Below are 14099 nucleotides of genomic sequence, written 5' to 3'. Positions count from 1 at the left end.
GTTTCGTTCTTTTTGGTGCTTTACGCTGACTAGAGGTAGCAACCACAGTCTGGGACTGCTGTCACAAAAAATAAACTGAGTTTCAGGAAAGGGGACAGAGAATTTTTCTTTTTGGGAAAAACAAGCAGAAAGTTGGAAGAAAATTGGAATAAAATGGAAGGAAGTGGAAAATATACAAGGGTAGGTATCAAAAAGGCAATATATGATACTGTAGTGTGATAAATACACTTCGTATAAAATGGCCAGTGACATTCACAGTCAATGCAAGGTCGCTGCTGCCTCCCCTCTCATGTGCCATATACCTGTAGAATCAAAATTGTCTGAGTTCTGCCACCCTTTGAATTCTCCCACCTCAAGCGGCTGGTTGCCTGCCTGGGAGCTCCTGCAGCCCTGCCTGTGCGGGGGAACAAGGGTGTGCTTTGTCCCGAAACCGCAAATTCAGAATGAAGCAAGGAGCGAAAGAAGTGACAAGATGAGCTGTTTTGGGAAATGAAGACTGTGAAAATGGTTATAATAAATAATAAAAAATGTTGCATGGGCCAAAGGAATAATAGATCAGCAATGGAAAGACTCTAAAAGCTGCTGAGAGTTATTGATAGACATTGTGTAAGAAAAAAAAATTTTAAAAAATCCCTGACAGTTTTGCCTTCATGTTCACCAAGGCGGGTGGCAGGGCAGATGCCAGAATGAAAGATAAATTTCCTTTTGCATAAAGAAGAAATATTGAGGGAAACTGAGCAGAGGTGATGAAGAAATTAAGAGTGTTAAAAAACCCTGAAAGCATGTGGTCCATGTCAAATCCCTTTCAGGATTTTGAGCTGAGTCAACAAAAAGCAAGAAAACTCTGTTGAGGGAAATGAGAACTTCTTTGAAGACCAATAATGGAGAGGTTCCTGCAAGTGTCAAGCCTGGAGGTCTGAGGAAGCTTTCCAGAAATAAAAGCCAATGGTACAAAGGAAGATACCTTGCATGGCTGGAAGGCCAATGTGTATTTTAATCTGGGATTGCAGTAGAGGTATAAACTGAGTTTAATTAAGGAAAACCATCAAGGATTAAAGAATTGAAAGCTATGCCAGTAAAGGGAGAAGAAAACGGACAGAGGCTTTCTGAGGAATTAATGCAAATCATAGGCCAGGGAAAGCAAAACGATATAACTTCTGCAGTGGCAGGAAAGGTTGGATGTAACACAGCTGAGAAGCCTAATCTGGAGCAAAAGCGACAAGTGTGGGATGTACAGGTGCCTGGTCGAGCACTGGGCTGGTAGGTCCTTGCAACCGAGCTACTTGTGAGGATGCACTGGCTTGTACTGCCCTGGCTGGGAGCTGGGAGAAGGTCTGATGCTGAAGGAACTTCAGGACACAAGATAAAGTGAAGACTGAGGTGAATTTAACTGAAGAAAGCACAATTCAGAGACAAGAGGGAGGCAACACGCTGGGGAACCAGCGAGCGTGAGATCAGCATGAGGCACTGATCGGGCACTCTTAATTAATCAAAACTCCAAGCACCCCTGAAGTAGAGAAGTTGAAGCTTAACAGCTACCATCAAACATGGAGCATCGGACTTTCCAACAGTTAACCAGGAGGAAACTGCTCTTCAAAAGCTCAAATAGGTGTTTTGGGGGAAAATAGCATAATTTTGGTTCTCTCCAGCTATCTGATGCCCATGCATTTGGTATGCAGCTTTAAAGCACTTATTATCATCTTGCCTAGAGCAAGCAGATAACGGGGACTACAGGAAGGTCTTTGCCTACTAAATCTTATGTCTCTGTTTCTAGGAAAACTGCCTGTTCTTCTACAGAAGAACAAAATGGGAGCCTGGATCCCTATTTGCAACCAGCCTTGACAAGAACTATGTGTCTTGCTGCTCACCTGTGCCAAGCTGCTGCTGCTGTGCCCCATACCTGGCCCCTAGCTCCTGTAAGCTCAGGCTCATTCACGGTTTTGAGGATGAATCCACTCCAAAGCCCCAGGAGCGCTTCAGAAAATGGCAGGGACAGGGGAGGGTGGCTCTGGGGGGGGATGTGGGGCTACATGGAGGCCTTCTACTGAGCTCCAGGGGCTTCTGGGCAGAGTTGAGGGGAGTAAATAATAGGGAAGGAGAACCAAAACAGTTTTTCCAGTACCTGCTCCACAACAAGGCTGCTGCTGCCTGTGAGGGAGCACACCCCGACTGCCACAGACAACCCCGTCTGGTGAGGACACAGCTGCCCCCAGCTGTGCTGCCTGTTAGACCCCCGAATACAAAGGACTGAGTAATTTGTGCCTCAGATAGAAGGAAAAGAGGAAAAGAAGAAGAAACGTCTCCCCGCGTAGGCCAGTGTGTGCCCCGCTGTGGGCTGGGACAGGCTCCGCTGCCCATGGGACGGCTGCCGCCCTGCGCCCCGTCACAGACGGCTTCTGGAGGGACCCATGGCCTCGCGGAAGGCACCTGCGACGGTGGAGGCTAAACTTGGCTCAGCTTCCGCGTCCATTTTCCTCAGGTAAAGCCCTGGGCGGAGGGGGACCTCGGGGGGGGAATTGTCACTCTGTGCCCATCTGGGAAATGGGCTCTGTGAGGCGGTGCAGGACCGGCACCATCTAGGCATGGCGGCTGGATCAAACCACCCCGCCACGGCACCTCCCGCCTGCGAGGAGCCCCGGCAGCTCTGGGGCAGGAGAGCGGCGGTTCTATGGGGAGGGCGGCCGCCGCCGCTCCCCTCAGCTTGCGGGCCGAGCCGAGGGAGCCGCCGGCAGCGCCTCAACCGGGCTCGCCGGCCTGTGGCTGCTCCGGTGCCGGCCGCTAGAGGCTGCTCCGCACCTCATTAATAAACACAAACAACAATTAACGAAGGATCCCGAGCGAACCGGGCCCCGAGCGGCGGCCCGTCCCTCCCCGCCGGCGGCTTCCGCCCCTCGGGGCCTGCGGCGGGTCGGGCCGAGGGGCAGCGGGGCTGGAGGCGGGAGGACAGCCGCCTGCCTGCCTGCCTGCTCCGGGCCATCCCTAGCGCGGAGATTTTGATCTCCCTTCTCCCACGAACCGGAAAGATGCGGGGACGCCTGTGAGAACCGCTGCCCCCAAATAAGTGTATTTATATACAGCCGGGGTTCTGCCTTTGGGATCCCAGCAATCCCCGGTGGCTTTGCCAGGCAGAGTCTCGCCAGAAATGCATCTAAACAGACGCCCTGGCTTCCCTGCAAACGTCTGCTCTCAAGAGAGAGGTTTGTGAGAGGTTTTATTTGCGAGTTGGATTCCTTTGTCTCGGAGGAACTGGCGTGTGTGGTGGCCGTTGATCAGGCTGCACCCCAGAAATTCATCCCCTTTTCACTTGGGTTTGAAAACCAAACCCACCGCCGAACCAGCCCAGCGATGGTACGTTGGTGCGAACGGCAGCCCTAGACTGTAGCGATCGCTTTGCCAGGCTGAATGCTATCAGCACGGGTTGGTGCGCGCTTGTAACTTACACCGAGGAACCTGTGGTTGTTATTAATCTCAGTTCTGCTGTGAGCTGCCGCTTGCACAAAACAATATACAACTTCATTCAAGCATGCTATTGTTGTTGTCTGCCTGGCACTTTAGGCTGCTGTGTGAGGGAAGGTTTTATAGGCTCAACATTTACAGTAAGTAAATATCAGCATTTTCACCAGCCTCCTTCCTCCTCTCCCCAAAGCTCTGACTTTATTTCCGCTCCCCCCCCCGCCCTCTTTTGCCACCAACTTGATCTTATTAGTCTGCAAAATTACAGCCTTGTCGTAAACCTGGCAGTTTGAAGTAAGGAGAGCCCCTAGCAGCTACACTCATATTTTTATTTTGTATTTTTCATCAGTGACGTTGGTCCAGGGTTTTTTTTTTTAATTATTATTATTATTACTTCTTTTTTTTTTTTTTAACAGTGTTTGGAAAGGATAAAGCTGGAAAGCCCTATCCATTTCCTGGAAAAGCCAGTTTCTGTCTGTCAGCATCTGTCGTCGTGTGTACGCCATTATTTAAAAACAACTACCGCAATGGACAGACCAGACAATGTAAGGCATTTCTCTTCCTCTAATTCCCAAATTCAGTGGGCCACGGTATTTCTTGTTTAGCCTCCCTGTGCTGCTGGGAAGTGCATGGGAAGGCTAAACAAGAAATAAAGAAGTCCTGGTATCCTCTTTTTGCAGACAGACAGGGAGATACAACTGCATCCACACCGAGTGGCTCGGGGCTTGAGGTTGCATCTGGCCACAGCTCCCTGCGCTGAGCACGCTGCTTCCATGGTGGGGAGGTGCCGACTCCAGTTCCCAGCCAGCGTTTCTCCCAGGGAAGCTCACGTACAAGATGGGCCTCGCTTGCCCCTTGTGTACTTTGCACAGTAAACACTAGTCTGCAAATTCAAAGCCACAAATGAGTGAAGATGATACGAATGTAGCTTGGAGGCTTCAGACTTACTTGCAAATTAACATCATTTCTCAGAGGCAGGTGTGATTGTGTCTTTGTGGGTAGCTAGGAGGGGAATGGAGTCACAGATACATTGTGCAGTCTTCTCCTTACACTTTAAGGGGGGAAAAAAAAGAGAACTGACATATCAAATGTGAGAAATCAAAACTTAGCTGTTCAGTTAGAGAGACTGTAAGGGACCATCGCCTAGATGTGTGGGGGGAAGAGGCTTTTCTGGGAAACAAAGGCACTGCCAGCTTCCGTGTCTGTTCTAGGCAGTCCTAGTGTTAGGCAGCATTGCTGCTCTGCCTTTTAGTCATTTTATGGACCTGATATTTTAAGGCACCAAAGGGAACGATGATGTTCATTCGACATGTGAGATTATAAAATGGTGAAGTGTTTTGTTTGCATGGCCTGGATTGGTAATGTCTACTTTAGAGAGCTTGCTGTTTTATTACCCGCTTTCTGATGGAGAATACCAGAAACAGAGAACAGAATTATTATTATTTATTTTGTTGCAGTTCAGTTTTTACGAAGATAGGTGTACAGACGGATATATAGATATGCATAAGCAAATGCAAATATGATACAAAAATACAGGATTTCCTTGCCAAAGTTGAATTCCTGCCAGTCTTTGAGTCTTTCCCCAGGTCACTTGTTTGCTGAAGAACACCGGTGATTTCCTTTAATGGAGTATAAAAAGCATGTGCTGGTACAAGGAGGATTTGTGGGCAGAGATGAATAGATGGACCACGTAGTGAGTTCTCTTTCAACGGTTCATCGTTGCAGTCATTGTGCAAGCTGGATGTTTGCGCCTGTGAAGAGGTGGGTAGATATTCACTGGGGCGTTTGGGAATGGAAGTCTCTCAGGGTGGGTTATGTGGTAGTAGCAACACATGCATGGGTATAGATATTTTTGCACTTGAATGTGCATATGGTTGTGAGTAGAAGTACCCAGGCACTTCCAGGAAAAAAAAAAAAAAAAGACTGCTGATTTACCTATATACTCTGTGTTTCCTATAAAGCAAGGTGGCTGGGCAATGTGATGTTTTGCTACAATGGGCATCCATTTCTGTCAGCTGTGTATTGTTTCAGGAAGTAAGTTAAATTCCACCTCTAGGGACACACATGTACGTCTAGGTACACGCATGTGATAGGGAAATTGAGAAGTCTTAGCGGATGGGGTGGTACAGGTGTGCAGCTGGGGGCAGAACTGAGCCCGTGGTACGGCCATACAGGCATCACCACCTGCCTGCCTTCCTGGGGGCTGTTTCTGCCTTGTGAGATATTCCCCTTGTCTTCCTTTTCTTTTCTCTGGAAAGCCTCCTGTAGCATTTGCTGTGTTTATAGCTTTTGATGGGACTTGCAACTCTGGAGTTTCATTGCCACTCCATAATGAATGTTAATTCCCCTCATTTTATGGTTTTAAAAATGTACATGCTCTACTCTTACAAACTCTGTAAAATACCATTAGTGTGTCTTGGGATGATCATATTTTGTTTACAGATGCCTTGCTATTGTAAGCCTCTGTCTTTCTATGGTACAGTTACCAGAAAATGGATTAAAAATTAAATGAACATATTGCTTTGTTTGTTTTTAATGAAAGCTGTTTTCCAATTAGCTCCTTATTTGATCAAAGATTGCATCTGAGTTAATTGTGTGGCTTTGCCCAGTTTATGATTCTTTCTCTGAAATAACTGGGTCAAGTTTTGTTTGCATTTTGACCCACGTAAACTCCATGGTAAACCACACGCGCACCCCTTTCCCAGGACCAGAGCAGTGCAAGGAGATATGCCTGTAAACTAAACTAAATGCACAACTGTAGACATGTAGTTATTTGATGTCAGTATGTGTCTCTTTTTCAAGAGAATTTTCATCCCCAGCTCCAACTGACATTCAGTATTTGGGTTACATAGATGAATTTTATAGCCTTTGGTGGAGGCAAGAGATTGTTCACGAAGTGGCTAGAAGAGTTCGGCTGTCTGTTGGGATAGACGTAGCCACAGAGAAATTGGTACCGAAGTTTGATGACCTGTGTTAAGCAGGACGAAGAGCTCACTGCAGCAATTGTGTCTGTGGCACATTGTCAGTAACCAGCTTCCCATCGGTGAGTGCCGTGTGTGAAAATACCACAATGGAGTTTGCAGCAATCAGTCCTTTTTGGCTGCTTATCAGAGGACGATGCTCTCTGTTCTCCCCATGAAATGTGTGGATGGGAACTCAAATTTCTGTAGATGACCTGAAATATATAAGCCCTTTATCACACATATTGAATTTAATATTGCTTTTCTCCTTTTAAGTAAAATGTTCCCAAGCAACTGGCTGATTTTTCAGTGTTGTAAGTTTCTCTTTTGGCTCTCTGGTGAAAAAATGTACAAATCTTATGATAATGGTGTTCCCAGTGACTGCAACAGTGTTGAGTGACCCATCGCAGTCAGGTATTCTGCTGGGTTTGTGTGGCCGTTGTGAAAATGACGTTCAATTAATTTGGTTAGCAACATTAACATTGATTATTGTCCATTAAAATGATAATTGGGAAATCAGTTATTGATTAACATAAGACCAAGATTCCAACTGTCTCAGCATAGTTGCAACCTATGTGAAAAAAATAACTTTTCGTGACTCCTGCCATTTCAGCTGAGAGGTTTCTTCATTTCTTCTTTGTGGTGTTGCTACCTAGACATCATATCTGACACCCTAGGGCTTCCCTCCTGGCTTAATGGTAGGTAACAACAGAACAAGTACTCCAAGAACACCTTCTTCTCTACCTACTTGGATGGGAAGGTAGAAAACTGTTTCTAATTCTGGGTCTTTTGAATGGAAAGAAGTACTGCTTTACTGCCACTGTCTCAGTAGTCAAATGAATGTAAAAAATACTGCTGTTTTCTTATGTTTACTGTTAAAAGCAAATGTAATACATATTGTTGTAATTACAATCAGCATTATTATTGTGCTTACGCTAAGAAGCCCAGCTGTTGACTTAGCCCTACCTAGGTGGAGGCTGTACAAAACACGTACTTAAAAGGAAGTCATGGCTGTGATGAACAGACTCCGGTACCTGTGTATGAATGGAGATTCTGTAATTCTGATTGCAGAACAATCCCAAGGAATTCATTGGCAGCCGTGATGTGGCTCCAAATTGACACCACAATAGCAGAGATGAATCTGACCCAAAGTGTCTCTCTAGCGTGTTCCTTTGGCAAATTAATATTATGTTTTGTCCCCATTCCTTCCGTGGAGTGCCTTTGCTGCTGTTTCGCAGCACTCTGCAGGGACGCAGCGAGGGTATTTTGCAGAGACAATGTCTAGCTTTGCATTCCTGTCTCTTAGGAGAGAGTATGTAGGAAGCCTTTTTGGCCTATATTTCATATTGTTCTCTGCGAATAGCAGGATCTGATGATTGAAATCTACTACCTGGGATCTGAAATGAATTGTTTGCTTTCTCATGAAACGTTACGCTTCTCCATTTCCTTCCCCTTTGCACACATGTACATATGCGTGCATTCACACAGACACACCGGGGCTTCATCATACGGCAAATTGCTTATACACATGTAAGCAAATATCTTCTCAAATCATCTCTTATCACCAAGTGGGGTGTGGTGCTTGTTGTTCAAGGGGTTGAGGTTGCCTTTCAATCTGCCAGGGCCAGCCTGACACCAAAAATAAACAGCATAAGCCTGGAACGGTTGTCACAAGGGGCAGAGAGAACTTGTCAGGCAGGAGTGTGTGAGCCGGCAAGATGATAATGTGGCATGACACTTCTGAAATGAGACACCGGTTGCCATGGTGAGGAGTCAGGAGGGACTATCTCTCCAGAGGCTGAAATAAAACATGCTTTAAATGATGTTTGATTAGAATTTAGATCATGTAACTGAGTGGCTGGACCTTTTTTTTTTTCTTTTTTTTTTTTTTTTTTCCTTTTTCCCCCCCTCCCTTTACTTGTTGTCGTTGTCGTCTTTGGCTGCCGGCAGAGTTCACTTTGGGAAGAAAGGGTTCTGGGTCCGGAGCAGCCCCGACTGTAACCCCCCTCGCTCCACCACTTCCAGCGTGCTGAGAGGTTACTTAGTTCCATGCCCAGTCAATTATGCTCCTTGCTAACTCTGCTTGCATTTTCCACTTGAGTCCATCATAGTTTAAACCAGTTAAAAATGATTTCCTCTGTTCTGAAAAACAGTTAATCAATAACACCCTGAGAATATTTCTTGTCTTCGTTTGCTTTGCCTGACCAGTCTGCTCAGGGTATCCATCATCTTGTTAATATATATTAAAAATACAGCCCATGAAGGCTTATGCACAATATCCTTCTTGGACTCTTCATATTAAAGGAGGATGTAAATGTGTGTGTGTGTGACAGTCTAAGTGGTAAGAAGAACCCGAAACAGAAAGAATTTGCGAGAATAATGCAAAAAAATTGTCTTTGTGGCCTTGTAAATGGAATGGGATGTTTAAAAGTAATTTTAGCTTTCATTGCAGTTTAACGCAGCACGCAACCAAATGTATTCTTCATGTCTTTCCCAGCAGAAATGGACAGTAAAAGAGCTGGTTCTAGGGTGCAGAACTTCCTAACTCTGTGGTGCTTTTTGGTATATCCAGTCGTTTAAAAGTCTTGAAGCAGGTATTCAATGTCTGGATAATAATAGTCAGCCAATTCCAGTGCTGCCTGGATGCAGACAAAAGCACTCAGCAAAGAAGGGCAAATGCACCAAGTTCTGCTAATTTGAAGATTACCTTCCAGCTATTCATTGGCCAGCTATTTATTGATGTAAATCAGCTAGCGTGGCTGGTGCTGATGCAAACAGAGTACCAGGGCCTGAGATGTGCTGGGTGTCATCTCTCATCGGTTGTGAGTGGAAGGTGTTAAAATGCAAGGGGTTGTTTTTTGGGTTTTTTTTGGTTGCTGGAGTGAACAGAGTTTGATGAGTCACTATTGGGAGTTGTTGTTAAGTCCGAATTGGATAAGCCAGTGCAGAAGCAGGTGTTATTGGCAGTTTTTGACTGAAAGCCAGAAAGTCAAGTGATCATGGAGTCTCTACTATAGCCTACAGTGGGTGGAGATACTTTGTACAATAGTAAAATTCCCGTGGAACTGTGAACAGGGGTGTGTGTGTAGCTAATAATGATATTCTTACATACACACTGCAAATGAGCTTCTCCTTTATCAGCACATTTAAATTGTGGTCATTTGCTTTGGTAATTGAAATAGTTACACCAGGCCAGTGAACATGTGACTACAAGTACGTTTTTCTCAGCTATTAAAATCTCTATGCAAGACCATGCTGATTAGAGTTTCTATTGTGTGTATTTAGAGAAAAAAAAGACTATATAGTGGCTATGCATGAGACAGAGTGTATTCTAGGAGTCAGAGGATGCCCTGTAATTTATGAGAGACAAAGAGGTACATTAGATATTGTTAGAATACATAATAATCCTCTGGCAATAATTTATTCGGCTTGCAAGGTTAGGATCTCCATAATTCTTGGTTGCACTCTAATGAAGACTGCTGATGCTTATTATATATTTTTGTGTACATTAGAGGTACCTGTGAATATATGGATACTGTACTTGCCTCCTGCTACCCCACTACTCATGGAGCTGCCAGTGGGACTATATCGTGTGGACCATTTGTCTAAATAGTCCAGGAAAGTGCATCAGCTGTATTGGCTTCTTGTCAGCGGCTCTCTGTAACTTTGTGCCCATAAAATCGTCTTCTGCAGATTTAGCCAGCTTTTCTCACACTGCTGGGTCACCCCTGGCTCCGGGGTGACATGAGCGTCATCAGGAAGTCGTGGTCTTTAGCAGTCCATGTTATCCATCTGCAAATACAGACAAACCAGATAGATGTTCCCCCAGAAATTTTAAACTGGGCACTCAAACCTGATTAATTTGTTGGTGGGATGGGGTGGGGTGGTCTGGGCTGAGAGGAAAAAAAGGAGGAAGGGGAGAAATCAAAACTTTCCTTCCTCCCAGTACTCAGTGACTTTCCCGAAAACTTTTGCTCCAAAATCAGTTCATGATTCTACCCATAAAGTCATTTCCAAGTGATTTATTACCATCTGACAGTCCACTCCAGGATTTTTGGTGACACTACATGGGTCTTTTGAGCTTTTTGTTCAAATTTAATGGTGATCACTGCAGCCAAATGGATGAAAAATATCCATTTCTTCACCACTGTTTCTTGTATTGGCCTCAGGGATTAGAAAAGTAGGTCTTTTATTTAGTTACACTGTCAGCAGCAATTTTGATGTGAGTTCAATTGCTCAGTTTGGAGTTCAAATGTTCCAGTCTGAATACAGCCGCGTGGGGTCGTAAAGCATCTTGAAAACTGCTCTGCTGCTTGCCCCACATCTGCACGGAAAATGGCCCAGGGACTGCGATGGTCATTTCTGGGTCTAAATACCAAGTGTGAGGTGGAAGTAACGCCAGAGAAGAAAGGGAGAGTCCTTTTAAAAAGAAAAACAGAGAGAACTGAGAGTGCACAAGTGAGAATGTTGCTGAAGGCGGCGTGGACCTTCAGTGGGTGGGTGGGCCATACATCAAACGCGTGCCTTTATGTTGTGGAACAGCAATGCGGAGGCAGAATGTGGTAGGGTGGTGCGAAGAAGTATGGAGCACGTATAAGATGAAGCAATGGGCCATACCGTGTTCAGTCTTGCCCTATAGTAAAAATTCTTGGTTCCTATACTCCAGAAGGGAGAAGAATGTTCATATTCACAAGGCAATGGAAATAAACAGGGAGAGAGAACTTGAGGTAAGGAGCTCGATGCTAGGAGAGCTAGATGAATTGGTAGCGTGATGCCAACATCAGAGTAACGAGAGGAAAAACATAGTTTTGACTGGGGAAGCCTCAGTCTCTCACTCTGTTGATGGGTGGTTTTCTTCTACTGGGGACTTGCACTCCTGGCAGCCTTGTTTTATAACCAAGATCTTTTTCTGCTTAGCTGATTGCAGTGTGTGCTGTTCACATCATCCTTAAGAATCAGTGGTAAGGAAGGGGTTAAAATTATTTAACTATAGGGCTTTTTTCTGCATATTAATTAGGTATTGCTCTATTTTATCACTATAGTGCACTTTGTACAGCAGTTTAAAAAATGCTTTAAGTAATGTTTGCTATGCTTCCTGCAGTCTAATCTGCCAAATAATTTAGGTTATCCATGCCATGGAATTTACTTAACACTGACGTAGAATTTAGCCCTGAAGTGCTGGAAGATCCCAGAGCTGCTGATTATGGTTGTCTGATAAGAGCATAGGCCTATAATGATTATATACAATGTTTTCATCTAATGGTTCATCTGGTTTTGAAGGTAGTCGGCATTTTGATCATAGAGACGCACGTTATGGTCCTCACCACCAGTAAAGAACCATGAGAAAAGCCACTCTTGCAGGCTACTTGGTTTGCAAGGCTGTAATATTAATTGGCAGAGTCTTGTAGCAATGCTGTGTCTCCAGCCTTGATTCGGGCAAGATCACTCACTACAGCAGTGGCGCTACTTAAATAGCTAAAAGTTGTTTCTTTCCTCTTCCTGATTTGGGACTGTAATAGCTGTGGAGTTCAGAGAAATGGCTCCTGTCAATGCAGGAGTTGGGTTGCCTCTTCCCTAGTACCTGGCTGATGCTGAAGACAAAGCTCTTTTTCACCACGGTGCTGCAGGTACTTGGGACACAAGAGCTGCAGTCATTTGTGATCCCTTTGCCACTCTGGAGGAGGCAGACACTTATTGCGGAGGTGTTTGCAGATACTGGGATCATGGAGACTTCTCTGTGGATTCCAGCAAGGCCAGGACTTCACCTTGGTCCAAAGTGATCCGATCAGCCTTTTCTGCCCTGGTCTCGGGTGGTGTAAGTCACGGTGGCTTCTCTGAAGTTGAGTGAGTTACATCAGTTCAGTCCACCTGTAGATCTTACTCTTCCGTTTCAGGGCAATATTTCTTTCCATTAATTCTAGCTTTATCTGTTTTTTTTTATTTTGTTGAATCTACAGTGAGGTCACTATGGAACTATAAACCTTGATAATGTGATTTCTGCATATGGCCATGCAGAATTTACTCTGCCTATTGAACCTGAATGCATCTAATCAGCTTCTGGGTACAGGGTTCTACAGGATAATTAACAAAAAGCAAAGAAGAAATTGTCTGGAAATTATTGTATAGCTTCTGGAAGTACCTTCTGTGGAAACAGATTTTTTTGATTTTTTTTTTTCCCCCTTGAACTGAACATTAAAACCTACAAGATTCTTCCACGGGGAATCTTCCAAGTTTTCTTTTTCCCATCATATTTCCATACTCTCTTGTCTTCCTTTCCTTTGGCCAAAGCACATACCGCTTCGCCACAACATTTGCATGTGCTATTGTAGCACACAGCTCTTCTGATCCCACATCAGGTGTCAAATCTTTAATATGATTTCCTACATGTTTGACTAATCAATGCAGAACATCATCATGAAAGATAATTTTACTCGCTGGCACTTCAGGGACAGGATAATGAGGCCTGGTGTTTTCCATTTTTTATTCTTCCACAAGAATCTACATTTTTTTAGTCCCAGCTAATTGATTTAAGTTCATGGAGGCAGGTTTTTTCCCCTTTCCCTCCTAGTATCTTGGATATTAATGGATTCTAGTGAGCTAGCAGAGCTGTGTGATCAGTATGTTTAGAGATTCAATATACTGCCGTTCTGACCTTTCAGAAACCAGGGGAAAAACATTAGGCCCGGCATGTTGATCCCACATGAACGCTGAAATCTCAGGCAGCTCGGAGCTGCTTGAGCCAGTTGGAGATGGGGACTTTCTGCAAGAAGGGAGGTTTGTTCTCAAATCGTTTGCCAAACAGGAGGGAACTTAGGCTCACAACCTGGTGAGAAGCGGGGATATTTATGGCCTCGCTTAGGCAACAGTGGAAGGCGGAGGGATGGAAGCTGAGGCTTTCCGAAGAGATCAGGCACCCATGCGTTGCTCTGAAAACCCTGGTCAGAGAGCATGGCGTAGCAGGGCGTGAGTGATAAACCATGGATACGGGCCAGATCTCTTGGCTCCTGCTCCCCTGATTTCATCAGAGGATGAATATCATCATTATCCCCTTCCTTTTCAGCAGCCTGTCTTTTTATGGAGGAAAGCTGGGCAGGCTCCTCACCGATCATCTGTGAGGTTAAAGGAATGGGACAAAGTCCACTCCAGCAGTAGCTGAACCCCATCCATCTCAGCAAAAATACATGTTGGCCCAAATATCCTTACCTGAGACAGTGTGAACTAGCAAGTGAAAAACTGTTTTACTTTTTGAGGCACCACTGATAGCATGATAGCACTGATCGAGCGTTTCCCAGTCAGCGGTATTGTCCCTGTTGGCCACAGATCCATTAGGTTCACTGGATGAGACCTAAAAGGGAGTATATTCCTGCTGCAGCATGTACCTGAGGCTCTAAAAAGTGTGAGCTAGACATGTTTTTATGAATAATTCGTGTATTTCTTCTGTATTTTACCACCATTAACTAGAGTTATTCTTGTATTATTATTTTTTCTAGGGATGGCAGCAGCTTATGACAGATTTGTTTAGGGTTAGCCCTATTCATAAATTAAGTGGCAGATAAAATTTAATTTTTCTTATAAGAAAAGCCTATAGCTCCTTAAATTGCTCATTTAACATCACTGAAAAGTAATACTCCACTTTAGAATGGACATCGTATTAACTTTAAAAGGCCTATTTAAAGTGACGGTTGT

At 44.6% G+C, this 14099-nt stretch overlaps 1 long non-coding RNA gene across 1 annotated transcript; it reads left to right on the top strand.

Moving 5' to 3' along the window:
- The first annotated feature begins 1195 nt into the window (after positions 1 to 1195).
- On the top strand, positions 1196 to 12488 carry LOC142604514 (uncharacterized). The gene is made up of 3 exons (XR_012838378.1): positions 1196 to 1916; positions 2313 to 5214; positions 12371 to 12488. It is a non-coding gene; the product is annotated as an uncharacterized LOC142604514 (long non-coding RNA).
- Positions 12489 to 14099: the final 1611 nt, after the last annotated feature.

Source organism: Balearica regulorum, chromosome 19, assembly GCF_011004875.1.
Source record: "Balearica regulorum gibbericeps isolate bBalReg1 chromosome 19, bBalReg1.pri, whole genome shotgun sequence".
NCBI lineage: Eukaryota > Metazoa > Chordata > Aves > Gruiformes > Gruidae > Balearica > Balearica regulorum.
Note: the sequence above shows the minus strand (reverse complement) of the source record. Positions and strands in the feature narration are given on the sequence as shown.